This window comes from Dicentrarchus labrax, unplaced genomic scaffold (genome assembly GCF_905237075.1).
Source record: "Dicentrarchus labrax unplaced genomic scaffold, dlabrax2021, whole genome shotgun sequence".
NCBI classification, from domain to species: domain Eukaryota; kingdom Metazoa; phylum Chordata; class Actinopteri; family Moronidae; genus Dicentrarchus; species Dicentrarchus labrax.
In genome coordinates, this window is record NW_026136701.1 from 10167967 (window position 1) to 10190072 (window position 22106).

Consider the following 22106-nt stretch of genomic DNA (forward strand, 5'->3'; position numbering starts at 1 on the left):
TATAAAGCGCATTCCTTTAAAACTCATTTTTGAATGGAACAAGGACTGTGGATTTCATCCTCACAACAAACAACACTTATAATGTACACATAGACATGTGAGGATTGTGTTAAGATATATTTGATATATAAACTCCTATCCTTGTTCGTTTCATGCTCTACAAGAATATATTATTATCTGAAAATATGAGCATAAACAACACAAACACACCATTTCAGTGCAAGAGAGAGAAGTTGAGGCTGAGCCAAAGAGACAGGAGGGGGTGGAAATGGAGCAGCAGCCAACTTTTACATCATACATTAGCCATTCTTAATAAGTAATAATCCTTCCCTTAAAGCTGGTTCAGCCATTTGGAATTTTGATGGGTCTAAAGACTGCAGCGGTGGCACACTTTGCCTAACCACTGGAAGAAAGCTGAGGTACACTCTGTTTTATAGCTACGTAAAGTACTGCAGGAATTTGGAGAGGAGCTCTGGCCAGGGCCGCATTAGAAACCTGATCATTTTCATTAAGTAATTGGTCGCTGTGACCTGTGTGAGTTCCTTGGCAAGATGGAGTTTCATTTGCTAGTTTGGGAAGCAATGTTACTGCTTCCACATGAATAATTAAATCAAACTTTACAACTCCTGGACACACACAAACACTCATTCACCAAGAGTCTATGAACGCCAAAGCCTACATTTTCTCCCTGTCTTGCCCCCCCCCTTCACTCCCTCTCTCTTCCCAACACACACCCACAACTGTAACAACACTACAATTCTTCACTCAAATAGCCTCTTTCTAGCAAAAACTGCCACCAGAATTTACTGCCTCTTGGATTTATTCCTTGCAGCCGTCAAACTTGGCTGGTCCTGCCATGTTAAGAAGCATATTGTGTGTCTCTGTCTTGTTGGCTCCTGGAGAGAGAAGCAGCGGAAGATGTGTGTGACACTAAAATGGTAGAGGAGGAAACATGGAGGAGGCCAATGGCTGCAGTACGTAACATAGGAAGTAGATAAGAAGCCTGTAATTACAGAGAAAGAGAAATCCAACCAGGGTGAAGCAGAGAGATGTGTAAGTATTCGTGTGGTCGGAGAGAAGGAGAGAGAGAGAAACTGATAGTGTGCACTGAGTGTGTGTGTGTATGTGTTTGTGTGTGTGTGTGTGTGAGAGAGAGAGAGAGAGAGAGAGAGAAACCGGACCGAGAGGAAGAGATATCTAAAAAGAGCAGGTGCGCCAACACAGAATAGATCAAAAGAGTTCAATTGAAAAGAAGAGGAAGACAGAATATGTGTTGTACTGTGAAGTGAACCAAAAATAATTATACACAGGTAGAGATTAGCCTATTATCTTAACAAAGAATCATCTACGCTGAAAGATAAGTCATATGTGTTTTTCTAATTGCTATTTTTACAGATATTTGTATGCCTCTGTGTAACATTTCTTTACATCTTACTGTATACTGTATATTGTGTCCACCAGCCCTTGCAGTCTTGTTAATCCAAATGAAGGATTGAAGGATGTCATATGTTGTATAGATTTTAAAGTCCTCCGAGATAAATCTGTGATCTTGGGCTCTATAAACATAATTGTCAGGGGTATCCTCACTGTGCTTTGAAAACCATGTGTCTCCAAAATATCAGCTTTTAATAAGATATGAAAAACTAGTTTTGTGACAGTTCTGTTCATATAATCAGTATTTAAATGGTTTAAAAGAAGTAAAACTACTTATTTAGTAAATCTGAAAAAATTGAAATCATTGATCAGCAACCTTATGATACTGCTTATTTACATCTTAAAATGGTGTTGTACTATAATATCATGGCGTTTGATAAGAAAAGGGACTTTCTCTTGCTTCTACATTAGAATAAGTTAATATTTACTGCTAAATCCTGATCTGAAGACAGAGACATACAATAAAAAGTGAGACAAGAAAGAAACACAGAAAAAGCAGAGAGAGAACTTTTCTAAAAATATGCAGCAAATGTTTTTAGAAAACCCTTCGTCTTGGCCCTGAGTGCCTCTCGTGTTAATAGCTTTGTGTAAGGCAGCCATCTTGGATTAGTCTGTCAATTCACTGCATGTCATCTCTCTATGGCTGTCATCTCGCTCAACTATGACTAACTGGAGTGATGCCTCAAGGATAGAGAGTTTGGTGCTACAGGAGCGACAGCGGGCCTTGATACAGTGTTATGACCAGTGAATAATGTGACACATATTCAGCTGGACTGATGCGTCTGGCCTGCGTACAACGCTGATATGCTCCACACATGATAAACAACCTGTGATCCTAGAGATAAGAGATGGGTCGTGACTCAACCCGTCGCTGTGGCATCATCGCACACTTGGTGCAGCCAGTGTGAGATGATACCAAAGGCATGCTTGAGACAGAGTGTCTGGGAGATACAGGCTGCCAGCCACAGCAGCGGCAACAGTGGCAGGGCTCTGCGCCCAATGGTGGAATTTATCTCTGACAGCTAAGATCATTAGTTAGATTTGCTCCAGCTACTCAAATGACTAAGCAGCTTCGCTATCAGTCATTGAGAGGCAGGTACGGGGAGTCATTGTTAAATATCAGCTGACATGTTAGCATCCCAAAGTCCCATAAATGAATGGAAAATCCTGCGTAAGGCGGACACTGTGATGAAGTGTTTTCTATTACCGCCACCAGCAAAGCCAAGGTGCAGGGGATGATAAAGTGGCCCATGCAGGCAGCAGCTGTAATGCAGGGGCATGCCAGGTATAAGATCAGAGATGAGATGAGATCCAATTGAAGGTATAAGGGGATACTCAAGGAGCATCCTGGGTAATCCTGACACACAGCCGTAAGCTTAGAAGAGTAGAGAGGTGAGCGTCCTTGTTCGTCTCAGAGGATGAACAAGAGGGCAATTAGTCACCTTAGTCCACACAAAGAAACACCCCCCACCACACACAAATGCACACAGAGATACCCTCACCTTATGGGTGTTTCCTCATCAGCACACTAAGGAAAAGGCTGTCACCACACAACGCTATTAATTTACTCAAATATTAGATTTGCTCTGTTTTTTAAATATGAGATTATGAATGAGAATATGAGGGAAATCTTAATGTCAGTGGCAATTATTTCCACAAGAATGACAGAAAAAATATTTTGCAAGAAGACAACTGTAGTGTAGAGAAAAAAAACATACTCTAAAATCTTCATTTCAAGACAATGAAAATAGATGTAAAGCTTCTTCAAAGATTTGTTTTTCATTTGATAGCTCCTGTCTCCATTTAACTTGTCTATCTCACTAGCTTTAAAGCGTCATACTCTTTCCTCCCTCTAACCAAGGTGCAGCAGTGTTAATGCAGCGAAGACAGAAGTGTTTCTGGGTTCTGTCTGCTGCCGGCTGTACGTGGCGTCTCCTTGCTACACAACTACAAACACCTGCTTTGTTTTCTCCGGCATGGCGTTGGCACAAGTGTTGGACCATTAACCTCTGTTCACAGAGCACAATGATGTCACTGCATTACATGGAGCAGTTGACGCCAAAGGGAAGTGAAGAGGACAAACACAAAGAGAGAAAGTGCAGTCTAGCATGTGTGTGTGTATAAGATGTGTGCATGTGCCCCTGCGTATAGGTATAAAGATGTTTATTCTTATGTGTGTCTGTTCAAAATATGTGCCTTGGGGTGTGTACTAGTGCATCATTGTGCACATGTGAACACATGTGCATACCTGTGTGGGCGGATGGGCCCAGCGTTTGACAAGAGAGGCTCAGTTTGCCCAGTTGTAAAATATGGTGATGAGAGATAAAGAGAGGAGAAAGCTCATCACTAATGCAAAGGTTCAAAGACTCGGCCCCCGTCTCATCATCAGAGCAGCAACAAACACAAAGGAGATGACCAACTGACCCCCCATATTCACCACCAGCAGGCAGAGAAGGACTGTACCCTCCTCTGCCTTAAGAAACATCCTTTAGAAACCATCTCAAGAGGACCACACATTTGAATATCTTTCCTGCTTATACTGATCACCTCACGCCATCTGCACAAGGACAAAAAAATGTATTACTGTACAGAGGAAACCTTCCATTATAAGACTAATCTAATGTAGGGGATATCCCACACAGAAATGCTCCATTTCTGCTTCCTCGAGGTGTCAGATAAGAAAATCCGTCCATGCAAAAAAAAGAAAGAAAAAGTCATGCACTAGTGCTGTTAGGTGTGAAAATGCAAATGAAGTGGGTTATAAAGGTTATTAGCTACAGATATTAGGCCCTGCAATTGCAATTTCATCATGCTATATCTTTCACACCCCTCTTTTTAACTAATACTGGTTCAAAAGAGCATTAACAGAAAGGAAAGGCTGTGAGGAAAGGAAAGGAGAGGAAAGGAAAGGGAATGACATACCTTCAATCTGATGGAGGTTGCATAGGCTCTCTCCTGGCAGAAGACACATCAACAATGATTATAAATGACAGCAAGAAAATCAATAGTCTCCTACTAAGAATAGGGGCTCTCCCAGTCATTGCCGTCTGTCTGCAATGACTGCTTGTAGCATGGAATAACGGGGAATACACGCTCTCAATTCCTGCAAGCACATGCTCAGTTTACTGGCTGCTCCCTCTTCTTTCCTCCTGTATTTTTTACCCTCTCCACCACCTGTTTGTGCTCCGATAAAACCCTCTCTCAGCTATGTTTTATTTGATTTTATTGCATTTATTTTTTTGTCTCAAGTGAAATCTCATTCCCCCTCTCTGTGCCATGAAATTAATTATAGGAGGAGGGCATTTAATGTGATTTACAGGAGATCGATACAATTTGGACTTTTATCAATTTAAGATAAATATAAGATCGGACACGGTGTGGGTCTCCCGGACAAAAAGAAACGCTGATGGGAGCTGTGACAAATCAAAAAAAAGCACTGGAGAGAGTCAGAGGAGGAGAGGGGGGTGGGTTTATGACCTTGTGTGCGCTGACGTCTCCCCTCCCTCTGAATTGATGCGGGGATTCCTGGTGCTATTTTTAGCCTCTCGGTCGTGGAGAGCCGTGCGTGGGTGGAGGAGAGAAAGAGAAGAGAAGCAGGTGGAGGCGGAGGAAGAGGAGCAGCAGGGGGATGAAGAGGAGGGAGGAGGAGGAGGAGGAGAGGAGAAAGAGGAGTGTTGAGGGGGGGGGGTTCCCATGCGGACTTCAACTGCAGCAGCATCAACACAAAGCGCCCCGCTGTGAGAGCTTTGAATCGTGACCAGACAGCCAGGAAAAACAGAAAAGGGGAGCGCCGTGTCATTTTCTCCACACAGGACGGTACTGCTTTCTTTGATTTAGCATTTAGCATAGAAGATTTGTTTTTCTTCTTAAATTATTTTATTTGGAGATCTTTGAAAAATATGTTAGAGGGAAAATCATGTAGAGTGCATCATTATATTATGGAAAATGAGAGGTATAAGAGGATGCTGATCAGGGAGAGTGTTCAGTAATAAACCTGTGATGGCATTTAGTTTTACAGTATACGGTATTTCCACTGATATTATCACTAATGTAGGCCTATATGTCAGAGCTCTTTGTCATTTAAATGTAGGATTTTAGACCTTATAAGTCCAAAAGCATTTATTGAGGTAATTATTGTATTGTCTCTTATTTATTAGTTAGAGGTCTGTGCTCCTTTTTACTGAAATTGTAACAGGCTATCAATTATGCACACCTTATGGTGCCCCCCCCGTATGTAATAGGCAACCTAATGCTTGTGCTTAAGATATATTCAAGTTTTCAGGTCTATTTTTCTAATCATATAATAGCTGAACAGTGTCTCCTTGGTGTTTAATTTCTGCCCATTTTAGGTCCACAAAGGCCAACCAATGTCCACCTTAAATAGCCCGAACACACTAACATTTCTTTACATCATAGGCCTATACCCTTTCCAAATTAAGTAATACAATTAGAAGAACAGACTGAAATCAGGAGGAAAGCAGAGGGACGCCTGGCATATGGGGAGAGGTTTTATTATTTATCACCAGCGGGCTATTTTTAGCTCATGCTGCTGTGTTGGCGTCGAGGGTTTCCGGGCGCATGGATGGCAGGTTTCCCCGTCACCCGCAGGTCACACGGCGGGGGGAGACCCAGGCATAGCATACAAAAAATAAAAAAAAAGTAAAAAAATAAAAACATAAAAACGCAGGCATCAGAGAGGACTCCTCCAGCTGGTTGCATTATTCACTCACGCACTTAATCAGAGGCGGATAATTACTGAGAGAAACACGAGCAGCCAAACTGCCGCAGAGGGGGCGTTTATATAGGCATACAGTGGCCCATGTGATGAAGACATCTCAAATTATAAAGCAGACAGTGGCGAACGTTAAAGGTCACGTTTGAAGCCGCAGGCCACCTGACATAAAGCGCACCTGTGACCTCTTAACAGTTATTGAGAGCAGGATATCACTGGCGACCATAAATATAGACTAACTACTTTCATGTGGGTTAAAGCAACCTCATTTTTTAATTTATGGTTTAATAAATGTGTTCAATAAACATTTGAAATAATACTCGATAGTGCTTAATTATTATCACTAAATGTGAACATCTGCGGGCAGGTGTTCTCCTCATTGTCTGACATTTTAGGTAGTCTAAAGTATAAATCTATGAATGGCTTTATTTTTTTCCAGGGGTATAGGACAGGAAAAAACAGGCCTATATATTGCATAATATCTGCATAATATCATCATTATTGCATCATTTACACAATTGCTTGTTGCTCTTTAAGTTGATTTCTTCTGGTGCTTTAGCACGCTGTGAAGTGGCAACATTTATTGGATATAAGCAGATACGTTGCAGTTAGTTTTTCTACAGAATAATTAGCCCTAACTTCTTGGAATAAGCAACATCCAGGAGCAAGGAATTATCACGTTCTCACCACAGTGAATTTTGGCCAACGATGGTGTGAGAAATATAGCTGAAGGGATCTTAAAGAATGCACTGTTCCCTACTAAATAAGGGAAACAAAGAGAAAGGATGTGAGCAAGAAGGGAATAAAGACAAAAACTGAGAACAGTGCAGGAGTCTGAGGTAGTAAGGGATAAAAACAGGATTGTCTGATTGAGTGGGAGATGTTGGAGGGAGAGGGGAAAGAGGGAGACAGAGTGCATTAGAAATGATTGGAGGGGAGCAATAGAAAGAGTGTACACTGGATGGGGGTAAATTCAGATGTTCTGGACGATAATGCTGCCTCTAATGAAAAAACCCAGATGCTATCTGGCTTCTGGAAAATGTTGGACCTCTTCTCTCTCTCTCTCTCTCTCTCTCTCTCTCTCTCTCTCTCTCTCTCTCTCTCTCTCTCTCCATCCCTCCCTCTCTCTCTCCTTGGTGGGGAGTAAAGCCACATTCTCTGCTGTTGAAGGGCCCTAACTGGCTAAACACAGTGGGGGATTAGCTTTAGCTTCTCTTCACTGCCAAAGTGTCCTCGAGGTATGGAGAGGCAGCAGGTCTGTCCCTGCTGCCTGTTGGTCTGTCTGCCTTCCATCTACTCTGCATGGATGTCTGGATTCCCTGCACCCTGCCCGCCTGCCTGCTTGTCTTCTTATCTGTCAGTCTCCATGTGCGTGTCAACTTGCCTGTCTGTCTTTGTCTGGCCAGTCTGTTTGTCCAGTCTGTGTATTATTTGTATTCAATGTGTATCTTTGTGCTGGTCCAGCTTCTCTCTGACAGCCTCCCTCTCTCTCATGTCTGTCTGCGTGTTGACGCTGGGTGCCTCTCTCTCTGTTTGACTACCTCCATTTTGCTGGACGTCTCCGCTGCTTGCTGCCTGCTGCAAGCCGGGCCGCCTGTCTGCTTCACTGCCTCTTCGCCTCCTCAGAAAAAAGAAAGTGTAGAGAAAGAAGGCTCAGCCCCGTCCAAAAAGCAACTTTACTTTATTCACATTGCAAGCTTTATACTACAAGTTTACAGTTTGACTGCACTGCACGTGTAAATTTGGGTAACTATGGCTAATTTAAAATGGAGCCAAGGGAAACATAGAACAATGACACAGACACAGTTCTAATTAGGGAATTAAAGCAGCTTAGGTTTAATTTGTAACAAGGTCCGTTCATCAGAGAATTTAACTCCTTACCTTGAATTGGCTGTTGCAGGATGCAGCTCTAATTCACAGCTGATGTCATCTTCATAATCTTTATAAGTATGGTGGGACCACTATCAGCTATTAGCAGCATTGTTTTAACCTTCAAGGGACACAGTGACATTTTAAATTTTACTCTGTTATATATATTTTTTTTTTTACCAACCCCCAAAGGCAGCAGAGTATTTTTGGCAGACAACCACCCTAGAGATTCACTGTCACTACTAGGGTTTCATCCATTTATTCCACTTCTCTAAATATCTATCTATGTGCATACAGGCTAAATCAAGAAAGGTTTTGAACATAATGCAATGATTTTATACCTGCACACTGTATGGGCTCATATGTGTTGAACATTTTTGTTGTTATTTCTTCAAAATAATATTTAGTCAGGTGGTTGATTTCTGGGCATTAGAGACCAAACTGTTCAACTAACACAAAAAAAGGTAACTGCATAGATGATCAACGTTTAATTAGGACATCTGTTTTACTGTTTGAAAAAAATGATGCCATAGAAATGTATAATAGCTACAAAACAGAGCTACAAACCAAACCACGGGAAGTGGTGCTGGGTAATCTGTGAAATCTAGAAACTAGTGTTAGACTTATTGTGACACAGATTGAAACAATAAGCTAGGCCGCTGAAGCAAGTAAGAGAGAATTACACATGATGATGTTTGTCAATTTAAACAACACTTTTGTAAGTCAGTGAAGTTTGTCGTAGGACCATTTAGTTTTGTGTAATAACAGTCAGTGAACTACATCTCTTGTCTCGCACAATACACCACCAACACCAACACCAACATGGCCGTCCTTTGTAATGTCATCTTACCTGATGTGTTTTATCCAGTGACTTGTCCTTTTAACAACCGGGAAGCGAAAGAATGAGCCAGACTTGTTGCTTGTGTGACTACATCTCGGTATGAAACCCAGGCATCGTGGCTTCAGTGGCTCTGGGTAGCTCATGGAGAGAGAAAGCTATGACATCACTTTTGAGACCTTTGGGTGTGTAGTCTTTCTAATTATAGTTTTTAAAAAATGTTACAACAAACTGCAGCTCTCCTGACTTGCAAAATTATCTTTTAAACTGATAAACATCATATGTGTAATTAGTGGCACAATTCAAACAGGAACTACTGTAGCCTGCACATATAAATAAGGTCCCATGGTCGTTCACCAGAAGGAGAAGGACAGTAATAAACTATACTTCAAACTATACTTTTTTTTTAAACTATCCAAATGCAGAGTGTTGTATCTACTGAGGTGCCATTCTGGTTCTATGGCAATAATCTTTAGGGATAAAATGATCAGCCAAAAAAGGTTTATTAGGAATGGATTACAACTTTTTTATTTGTTACACAGTTTGTCAGCCAGCCTGAAAACTTCTCAATCTTTTTTTTCTTAACGTTGCTTCTGTGTGGCAGAATATGCATGTATGTGATTTAGTTGTTTTATCATAGCAACATTCAAATAGAAATGCATGTGCAAATGTCATTTTTTGTTAATTAGGATGTCCCTCAACAAAGAAAATGCTTATTCTAGGCATTATAAGTATATCAGCAATATAACTAGACATAAATTCATAAAACAATACAGCCAACCTGTTTTTTGTTGACTGAAGTGCAGAAGATTCTTCCAGACCGCTGTGTTTTGGGCCTGATGCTGTTTGTTGGTAATGGGCCAGACAGATGTGCTTGCTATCCATCAGCCCACAACATCTTCCATGTGTCACTAACAGTCTATTTCCCCGTGGTGCTGCCTCTCTTTAAAATGTGTCATTTTATTGTTCTGATTCCTCTCTTCTCTGGGGAGTGGAATATGATTTCACAGAACATTAAGTGGATGGGATCTAAGGGAATAGTGTGGAGAGTGGAGATGGTGGTGGTGGAGAGCGGCAGTGATCTGGCCTAATTAAGCCTTCTCCCCTTCCCCTCCTCTACCTTCACTCCCACCCACCCCCAGCAACCCCCTACCCCCCATGCTCTCTGATAGGTTGGTGACTTTCACCGTGAAGTGTGAAGGACGAAGGAGTACTCCTCAAATCATAATCCGTCTGACTTTGAGAGAAAAAGGATTAGTCTAGCAGTAGCCTGAGCAGCCATGCAAAGGCACACTCTTCAGCATCCTGTGTCTGTTTAACCCTATGTGTCATCTATAAAGACATAGAGAGAGTAAACTGACATATTAAGGCAACAGAGCGGTGAAGGCTTATTCCTTCATGGTCTTGGTGGACTGAAATTTTATCAGATGATGATGCCACGAATCAAAGCACTGCACTCCAACTACTTCCACCTTAAATACTGTATGATGCAATCTGCTGTCGGTTTATAATGAGGCTCCCCTTGCTGGCGATACAGTTGGGGTTTACATATATTTCATATGAAGGCAGGACCTCATGTTTTCTTAATGGCTCTGACCGAAGTATCATTGCACGGATGAGTGGTGCCAGGTAGGATCTAAACTAACCTTGTTTTCCCTCTGGCCTGCACCATTATTACCTAATTGTCTCCTGTCATTAAAAGCTTGGGGTCCTCCGAAGGATTGAGGCCGAAGGAAGACCCACAGAGGTCACGCAGGGATGAAGGCGTCAGATACAAAACACATGCTCTTAACACACCATTCAAATGACGAATGAGTGTGACTGTTGGTGGCACCGTCATAGAGGCACGGGAGAGTGGGGAGCGCTCCTGCAGCTACAGCACATGCCCCCTCCTGCACATCGGGCACGGGGCTCGGGCAAGCGTAGGGTGATTGATAGCGATGCCAAGACAACATCTCGTCAGGGGCCCAGTGCACAAGGGTGCCTAGCAGAGCAATGATGGACGAGCCTGTAGACGCTACATAAAAATCGAAGCCGGCATATATAACACATTCCCAGCTCCCTTTCTTAACCTGTAATGTATAGTGATAGAAATTTGTTTCGCAGTCCATTGCCGCGGACAGTGATGGATGCCAAAAAGAAAGAGAAAGAAAGGGGAAGAGGAGAGAGGGGAAGGGAAGGGGCGTGATTCAGTTGTGTGTGTGTGTCTGTGTGTGTGTGTGTGTGTGTGTGTGTGTGTGTGTGTGTGTGTGTGTGTGTGTGAATCAGTGAGAAAGTACTCTGTTGAATGTTTCGCAGAAGTACTTTTTGTTTTTGGTACTTATGCACATATATATAGCCAAACACGTATATATAGAAACAAGGCAGGTTGTGTTATGCTGTGCCAGTGTGCAGTCACCTGTTTTATCATTCAATATAATTTCTTTATAGAACATTTACTGTTTATTGAGTCTAATATAAAGGTATAATCCCATACAGTAGTGTCATTTACTACATGGAGTATGCCTGTATTTGCATTTTTTCCAACGGCTCAGTGAGTTTAAGTGCCCACCGTGTTTCAGCATAATATATTCTAGTTCATATCATGATCTTTGTCACATGTTGTCCTTATCTTACTTTCTACTATGTCTGTTAATATGATCAAAAAGAAAAAAAACAAATGCAATATGTCACTTTTGCAGGTGCCCTTGTGCAAAGATTAGGTTGGTGATGTTATCTGTGTTAACAGCTAATTGTATGAAACACACAGAGTACACGTGTGCTGTTACGTGACCCATTATCACATGTCATGCTCTCCCAAACACATGCACATACATTGCCTGACAGTCCTGAGGGTGCCATTGCAATTTAAACAGTTTTTCAAATTTTGACAAATTATTGTTTTATAAATAAAATAAGTTCTAAAGCAGTTAACTACATTTCAATTTAAATGACCCAATTAAAAGAAATCGAATAAAATGATTTTAATTCACAAAATTATGCTATTATTATATATATATATTATATATTGTGTCTTTTAACTGATTGATACTTATTCACAAAATTCAATTCACAAAAAGTTTCACTAATTAATTAATTGATTATAACCAACTAATTAAAAAGTCTATATTTATTCTGGTGGCACACCCAAGCCTCCATGCACATGCCCTCCCATGTGTGTACTGTTTATACCTGGTTGTTAATGACTCACACGCCTGCATGTGCAATGCACCGACCACCTCGGTGCATTGTTAGCCTATCAAATTGACTTGTCGTCACAAATCTCCCAGTAGCTGATAAATATTAGATGGGAGCAGATAATACCTCGACAGAGGAGGCCTCCCCCCACCAAGGCAAGAGAGGCTGCACACTCAGCAGTGAGGCGCTGCCCACTGAGACCAAACCAAGGCTGCTGAAAGATTCCCTTGCAGTTGTGAGCAGGCTGCGGTATAACTGTGGGTGGATGTCATGTAACTCCAAGAGTGAGAGGAAGTGTGTCCATGTGTGAGTGAGTGTGATTCCATATTTGTGCATTTGTATGGCAGAGAGTAAGAGAGAGGGATGATGGAGAGAGGTATTCATATCCATCTATCTCCATAAACCTCCAATTGGATTTTACAGCAGTTGCCTCTTCATCATGAACTGCGATGGATTGTATTTCAAAGCCCCTGCTGTGACAGGAGGATTTTGGGTCTTAAATTTTTTTAGTTATGTGTGAGAATGACAAGGAGAGGAAAAACGTTGTGCATCAGAGATTTTGTATATACATATGTATGTGTGCCTTTGGAATACAATCCATGCATGTGATGGGCTGTCTGTATAGGTACACATGCAGTTACGCATATGAGGATGAATAATTGAATATAAATTACTCAGCATATATTTGTCGTAGGACAGCTTGAAGAACTCTTCCTCGGGTTTGACCTAAAGCTACAATCTGGGATACAAATGTAAACAAGTGGGTAACCCCTGCCACCAAAAACCTACTTCAGTACTTCAATAATGTACATGAACATTATTCAACCCACAAAGTCAAAAGGACTGATTGGGCCTTTAAGAGAAGAGTTAAAGATTGAGGTTGTTTTGACAACATTCCCATTACGTCAAGTCACTTCTTTTTTTAATAACTGACTTAAGCTCTTGCTGAAGATTTGAATAAGCAGAGTGGTAAAACTGAGAGAAAACATGGATTGAAACAGAATCCACATACACCATATCATTTATTTAACACGTAGTTAAATTTTGATTTGTTTGCACCACTGCTTTAATTTACATCAAGATCAGAAAGAACTGGACTTGAGTAATTTATGCTGACACATTACAAGACTGTTTCATTGTATATGACTGACATGTTGTGCATAGTAAAGTATGAAACAACCCCTGTGTTATCCAGCTACATCCAGGCATAATGCAAGACCTACTGTATATATGAACACACTATATAGGGTTCCCCCCTTCCTCAGAGAATACCAATCCAGTCCACATGAACATGACTTGTGTCGTCTCATTTGACATCCTCTCAGAGCTATAATTAAGTCCTGTTAAGATATAATAAAGGAATAGTTTGACATTTCTTGCAATAAGAAGATCCATATTTCTTTAACACTAAAACCTAAAATGTCTGTCACATCCCGATTCCTTCTTCTGCTTCAAATAAAAGGCCTTTTATCAATAAACTACTGGAATGTTTTTAATAGGAAGCAAGCAGCTACAGGAAATGCAGCGTCATTCACCAAGGTTAGCAACCATGCAAACGAAATGTTAATAAATAAAGATATTAAAGTATGGACACATATGAATCAGTTAAATATTGCAACAAACCACCACCTACCAACTGTAGGCGAGAGGTGTGTGCTGCATGCAGGGGTGCGTGTTATCAAAATTAATTCAGTTTTAATAATTTAACTTTTAATGGAAACCAGTGTGTTGTAAACTTCTACTCCTACTAAAACTTATCCTGCTCACTAATATCACTAATTGTAAGGGAAACACTCCCGCACATGGACTTGTATTAGAGTACCAACACTGGCATAGTCACAAGTACAAGTGATGTGTCGGTTATTAACGTGTCGGCTCTGACCGGAGCTGGTTCACCGCCTGAGAGCCAAAATCTTTTTTCTTTCTTTTTTCAAATAAATGAATAAAAGACAGAACAGGATGATGCTCTTACATAAAGTATGTATTAAATATAATTCAAAAACGTCTCAGTTTGGTAATTACATTAAGACCCAGGCATCCAGACTTTTGTATGTTGTGTCGGTTGATTGATGTTTTTACATTATTTAAGGTTTTAATACCAAGCATAATGTAAAATTATGGTATTCTGGGAATTCTAAGGTTGAGTATAATTACACTGAATAATTTAAGTTATATATGTGTACACATACCAATCATGGGTCATAACATTGCTAAATATGTCTGAATGAAGTACTACTAAACGAACAGCTTGGGAGCCTACAGAGCAGCTCTTATTGCTGAGCTGAGCCAAATGATCTGGCTCACTAAAAAGAGCTGGAATTCCCATCTCTAGGTTTCTACCTGCTGTAAGAGACAAGACTGTAGCATGACATCATCGATTGATGTTTATTCAAGCTGCTCCACACATGGCCGGAGGAAGACCCTTGTGATTACATTGTGTGTTCTGTATCTGCTTAGTCCTCTTGCTTTCTGCCTACTGGGAGCTGTAGCTCACTTGGTGAAACGGCTAGACTTTGTTCCTATATTCAAAGTAAAACATATTTTGCATCAGATTTAATAATGTTCCCGTTTTATTGGCTTAGATGATTCTCTGGTTTGCCGAGGCTCCTTTTGTGTTCAATATTTTTAGTATATTTTTAATTTCCTCTCATAAAATTTGTTGTACACAGGCAAATTGTCTCACATACACACAAGAAAGCAGGTTATGTTCTCACATAATTCCCTGACAAAAAAAATAATATCAGCATTGGTAATTTTTTACACTTAACAGTTAGCAACCAAAACTAACAACATCATTCTAGTTGTGTGAAGTTATCGCACCTCAATAAATCCACAGATTAGCACCCAACTCAGTAGTTTCATGCATAAATCTCTACTGTACATTATCTGCAGCACCAAATGGCAGAACATATTGGAGCATTCAGCAGGTAAAGAGCCAGATATTTCCTGCAGGAATAAATGGAGACCAAAAACAAAGCGAAAAGAGAGGGAAAATTGGACTTACCGTCATAAAGTCACCAGGAACACGACTCTAAATGAATTATAATACCTGCTGGATATGTAAAGAAGCAACTGTTTGCTAACTTAAAAGTTGGTAATATATTAGTGTCGCTTTCACAGCTTGTTCCCGCTGCCCCCAAGTGGCCAAAAAAAAAAAGCTATTGTAAGGTATATATTTTGTATTCATGTCATTTTCATACCTTGTGTCAGTGCAGAGTTATAAGCAATCAAATAGAGAGTGTGAACATGTGACATGTTGCCCCACCATCGGGTAAGTTGTCTCTCTATATGGGGTAAGATGTCACACTGGAATTTGCAACTAATAAAACAAGGAGTAAATTATTGTTGTTGTTCCTTTTTAGTTGAAAGTGAACATCAGGCACAAAAAATGTTTATCATTGAGCTTGAAAAAGCCATAGAACAAATGTTAACATAAAATACTATGTAACATGCACTGGATAAGTCCTTAGGAACTGCTGGCACATAGGCTATGGCTCTCAGACTCAAATGCCTTTTACCTTTCTTAAACTCAAAATTCCAGATTGAATTGAACTACAAAAAAGAAAGTATTGGTTCATTATCAAACTTAAACCAGTTCTGAAATGTGGACATAGTTCCAACAACAACTGGAAGATCCATTCATAAAAACTCAAACAAAACCTGACAAACAAATTTCCCCACTAGTCAGACTCATCATCCTCATCACGGTTCTGGCATACGTAGACTGATTTGCCAGGGCCGCATTGTTCCTTTGCATAATATTGTATTATATATTATATTATTGTTATATTGCATGATATTATTATAATAGTGCATAATATAATAATGCACTATAATAATAGTGTTAAAAAATTGCAAGTCAATATATGCAGTGCATTTTCATCAAAATATGCGTGTGACAACTAACCCCAAAATGACTGAGACATGTTGCCCCAAACTACCATGTTTGCTAACACTAGCTCTAGCTGAAAGTTAGCTCAAAACAGAACAATGACTGAGGTATGACAGGATGCCTTAATCTCTCCTCTAACAAGTCCACATGTATCACTGTTAGGATTTTTATCTGAACAAAGCTTATTTTGAAATATATAAAGTTGATATTTTTTACTTTGGGTTGTGCAAAATGGTTACTTGGTGCTCATCTCAGCTCACAATGTGCTATCCTCTTCTCAGACAGGACATGACACCTGACCATGTAAAGGAAGAAAACTAGTATTCCACTTTTTAGTTGCGCCCCTTGGTGGAGAAGATAATTGCAATGTGACAAGTTACCTGTGTGACCACAAGCCCGGGTCTCCCCTACCCCATACTGTAAATAGCCTCCAGTATTTTCAACAGAAGGGCTTCACAGATTTGACCGTTGCCATGGTAATCAATCTCCAAATGACATGTCAAAACCTGATCCCAGTCCTGTTGAGTGGCGGATATGAAATGCAGAACTGTAGCGAAGTGCTTGCTTTGCATCCCTGCCTCATCAATCGCTTCAGAGCACATCCTTTTCTCATATGAGAGAGGGAAAACTCCAGAAAAGATAATGTCTGGAGTTTACCTCTCTCACCAGAAATACTCTGTTTAGGCAAGAGGCAGCGTTTGGGAAGAGCGCGGCAGACGAGGGGAAGGACTCTACTGTAATAATGACTGCGTTAATATCAGTACTACATGTATTTGGACATATTGGTGATATCAGCAGGAGACAGGCTTTATTTACTGTAACATATAGGCTTCAGAACTACAGTTTCGTCTTGGCAATACTCATTTCAAGTAGAAACACAAATGTGCCCCACAGTGAATTAGTAAATACACTGTGACATTGGTGATCTATATAGTCAGTTCCCAGCTTTAAGATTCTGTGTTAAAAAAAAGTGTTTATTCATGTACTGAACACCTCTACTTTACAGGTAGACATCCTAGGCCCAAATGGTTTATGTATCTTAAGAATAAAACAATCAATAATTTGATCATTAATGGTACGTTCACACATCTGTAATATTGCCTGTCAAGGAAGCAGTTTACCACAGGTTCATATTAAAATACATTTATATTCAAATCCAGCTGTTACATAGTAGATCTCCCGTATTCAAGGACACTGTCAGACTTCAATTGTAAATACAAAAGATTGGCACAAGCTAATTAGCATATCGAAGGATCTACCCAACAGATGGCCTTGGATTATATTCAAGGCTTGGCTCAAGTTAGTGCGATGGAAATGTCTGACACAGGAACTGCCTCTCTCTGTGCTCATGGCTACTAGATACATGTTATAATCATGAATAAGCACTTACTTGATCTCCAGGAAAGGTTTTCTTTGGACACACTCCAGTAGAGGCAAGCTAATGGTTAACTTTTAGTAGATTTGTATTCTGTTACAAAGAATAATTTAGCAGTGAATTATCTTGTCTGCAGTGCGTCACAGTGGGTTGTGACTCAGGCTTTGCCAAAAATCCTATATATTTTGATACAATCCAGACATTTTGAATTACTTAATGCCTATGTAATGAATCACCGATATCCTACCCTAATGTCGGCTATGGCTGAGCAACCAGCCAGGTACATTACCAGTCCAAATCCTGTAAAGCCTTAAAGCCGGTGACCAGGCCACCAGTGGGTCAGTGGTACAGTAGCTACTGGAAAATGCATTAGCTGATAAGATGGACTGCCTTGTGTAATAGTACTAAAACAGTATAGGCTAATAAGCTAGTCACCCATCGTTTCAAAGGGTTACACATGGGGACCGAACCTGAGAGCAAATGTGATGAAGTCACAGTTTAAACAGGTTCACTGCTGAGGAATGATGAAGAAGCTGAAACAGCTGTCTTATGTCTGCATTTTTCTACAGTGATGTTAAAGTAAATTTGAATACAACAAACAGCTAAGTAGATATTCTGTATGAAACCCTTTGATTTTTGTGTTCGTAAAGCTGTTTCTGTGATTGGTTATCGAATTAGTTAGATTGCTCGTTACTTTACTTTTGTTACTTAGCACAGCTCCGTAACAATCGTAACAACTTCTGTAATTTGATATGTAGAAACAGAAAACAGGCATTGTGGTTTAGAAGTCCGCCTATGATTTGGAGATATTTACTCAACTTCAAAAACTAGTTTAACATTAGGCTCTCTTTAGACTGCACACACCCTCCAAGTCTGAACAAAACCAGAAGATTCCTGAATGCTTGGTCAACAGTAAGTTTACTAACGTTAGCAAGCCAGCTATGAACACACAACATGTTAGTAAGTAGATAAATGTCTCATCTTTTGGCCTCCCCACAAACATCCAACTTAGTTTGGGTGAATAATAAATGTAATGTAATAATTAAATTTCAAAGCATAAAATCTTACACTACTCATCAGTGAAAAAAAGAATCACATTAGTGTAATGCCTTACTGCTCAACACATCATCTGTGTTGGGTCAGATTACTCTGAAATGTAGTCAGTTACTGAAACCATATTACAGGGCAATTTTTGTAATTAGTAATGATTGGATTACAAAAAAGGTGATATAATCTGAATATTGTGATTATTTCAAATCAAACATTGAAAATATTGCACCTCATACTAAATAAATGGACGCAGCCACAAACATTTGAGTTGCATTTTCAATGCAAATAAAATTCATTTAGCATATTCCGCATTTATAGTTGGTCAGATCAAATAACACTGAATGTCTTCTGTGATTATTCATCCTTTTTAATGTGTTAAAAACCATTGTTGTTGCTATCATGGTTGTCACATGATGTCTTGGGTTAACTCTGATCTCAAATTTATCCCATTCCCCTCAAGATAGACCCCCAAGGGTTAAAAGAGCCTTGATTATCATTAAGAGAAATAATAATTTTTTTTTTCCTAATTGCCATATTTTGAAGATGTAATCAAACATGTTGTCAAGTAATTCTTGACATTGTAACTAAATCTATTAGGCATATTTTCAAATGTAATCTGTTGTGATTATAGTTTTTTGTAATCTGATTACGTAATCCTGATAACATGTAATTAGTTACTTTCTAACCCAACACCATGATAAATATATATATATATATATATATATATATATATATATATATAACATTAGGCTGGGCCTCTACTTTAGTATAAAATGAATGCAGTCAATTAAAATGCAGGATATTTGCTTCAAAACATGAGGTGGAAGTTCAAGTTTCAACTACTCAAGATTTAAAATTTTGAGAAAAATCCTTGAATCAGTGACTTTTTTTTCTTTCATATTCACAACTTTTACTACATGGATAGATAATCTTTGAGATTCTTAAAAGTCTTACTTATTCTGCTAATGGAGACAGAATGTGGGAGTGAAACTGAAAGACCCTGAATTTGACCCAATGTTTTTACTTACTGAATAAATGAAAAAGACATGAAACTGAAAGAAAGAAGGAAGTCTGATACTTCAAACTCATTAACATGCACGTTAACATGGCGTTGGTCAGGCCCCAAACATCACCTTGTCTAATGTTGGAAGAGAAATACATAGGCTGATGGAGCTCCTGCATTGCGTATTGATGAGTGTGACTGGATAGGATGACAGCGTAAAGTGAAACCAGAGACCCTTCACAGAATGAGGCGGGGAGGAAGGCGGTGACAGTGGTGGCTGTGGTGGTGTGATTTAGCATTTTACCATTATCACTTAACAAGACAGACCTGGCACTCGGCCCCAGTGTAGGCCTGAGGAGAACAGGAGGCAAGGGAGGGAAAGAGAGGATGAAAAAGAGAGATGTCCAGTGCTTCCAGGCCAACCATACCTGCCTTAGTCACAAGAGAGCAAGAAAGGAAGACAGAATGATGTGGAGAGAAATGGAGATGAGAAAACAGAGAAAGAGGGAGGGAGGGTGCACTTCCACTATAGACTTAATTATGCATGGCAGGACAGCTGGAGCAAAAGAGAGGAAGAGAGATGGATGGAGATGGAAAGAGGAGAGGAGAAGACCAACCTACGCAGAGAGATGGGGGCAGGTGGAGAGGAGGGGGGAGTAGGAAGGGCAGAAGGGATAAAAATGAGTAAGCGGTGGGTGGGGGGCAGGGGGCAGGGGGTGGGGGGGTGTTTCTGTCATGCTTAAGGGTGGTTGTAGGTGGTGAAAGTTGCAAATACTCCAGAGAGCCCAACTGAGCTGCAGGTGATTCTGCATTAACTGTTAATCTGGTCGGATAAAGGAAGACATTATGAGAAAACAAAAATGTAAACAACGCTCATTATTCAGTTGTTGGTTTTTGTGCAATGACACTGACAGCCATCTTCACATTAACATGTTGCTATCAAGACATGCAGACATATGCTCAGCAATAAATAATACAGCGTAACAGATACACTGTTTATTTCACACAAAAATGTAAATAATCATTGCAAAAAAACACAGTCAAAACATGTAAAAAAAAACCTAAAACATGTCTTTATGTAGGATTGTTTTGCTACAAAAGAGACGGATCAATTTTTATTAATAATCATGTGGTATCGAGTACAGTTTTGTAGCAGTGTAGAAATCTGCCTTAACAGAGTTCACAAAAGCAAACAGAAACAAATAAATCTGATTGATAATCACAATCAGATTTATTGACCCATATTAAGTATTCAAGGAATTTTATTCTGGTTTATAATGGCTCTAAATGTATTCTCATACACAAATACAGCAAGGACAACAAAGCTTAACAAAGATAAGCCAACGTATAGCTACTCCATAATGGAGTAATCATGCATCATTTAACATATAAACTGGATATGAGATAATTGAATATATGAACTATTAAGGATAAGAAAAGAAAAATAAGAACTAACTGTGCCCCCACCCTCTCTTTCTTTTACACCTGCCAGGTTCAGGTGAACCCTCTTTAATGAGGCATTTACCACAGAGGGGGCCAAACCCTGAACCATTAAGTCTCTGTATTTGTTAATGGGTCCACTTACTGGAAGTGACAGAGAGGCAGTGTTTCAATTCCTTAAAAAGCTGCTGCACTGTACTAAGATACTGTACCTGCTGTTGTTCTACTCCTCTGGGCTTAGGTATCCCGCTGACTCACACACACACACACACACACACACACACACACACACACACACACACACACAAAAAAAAAGAGAGAGAGAGAGAGAGAGAGAGAGAGAGAGAGAGAGAGGCAAACAAAGCCTAAAGTGTGCCACACAAAAACACACAGAACAAACTCAAACTCAAACACACATGCACATACACACACACCACAGCTTGCCAGGAAACCCAGGCACTCTCATTCTGTCTTCATCACACACCCTGATGGGGTGGAGAACTGGAAGTTACACAGGCAGCTTAGCTTTGATTAGCTGAAGCGTACTGAATGGACTGCTCATGTTTTAACAGCAGCCTCCCCCCTGAGATGGACCCGGCTGATAACAGTGACAGGAATATTGAAGAAGGCAAGCCAACAAGGATGCAGTGTGTGTGTATATGTGTGTGTGTTTGTGTGCAGCAGTGTTTAAATATATAACACGTCTCTGAGGCATGAATATGTTTTATTTTACTTTATAGAGTGAGGAGTCTAAGTATTTATTTGTCAAATATAATGAATACATATTTTATTAGTGCAGTACATAGTATAAAAAAAAGACATAAAAGCAATGATTCCTCACAACATTATTTAACCCGCTAACAATGTTTTACCATCCAAAGTATTAGCCTTTCCTACATCTTCACATCAAACATCTGTAAGTTGTACATCATTGAAACAATGTGCCACATTGGCTAAGTACTCCCACTCAGGAGTATTTTGTCAGCATTACATGAGCTACAAATAGGCCAGTCACACGTGAGTGTGTAGAGGGATGAGATGGAGGGAGTGATGGACGGAAAGAAAGAAGGTGCAATGGAGCAATTGGGAGCAGCTGTGAAAGAGCAGCTGGAGTAATCTTTTTTCTGGGCCTGTCCACTGCTGTCTCTGTCTCTGTCTCTGTCTCGTTTTTCTCCTCTTACCCTTTTCTTACTCAGTCACTCACACACTTTGACACACGTGCATTCTCCTTCTTTATCAATTCTCTTTTTCTTCATTAAGCTGAAGTCTAATTTTCTGCCTTGTTTGTGTACGACT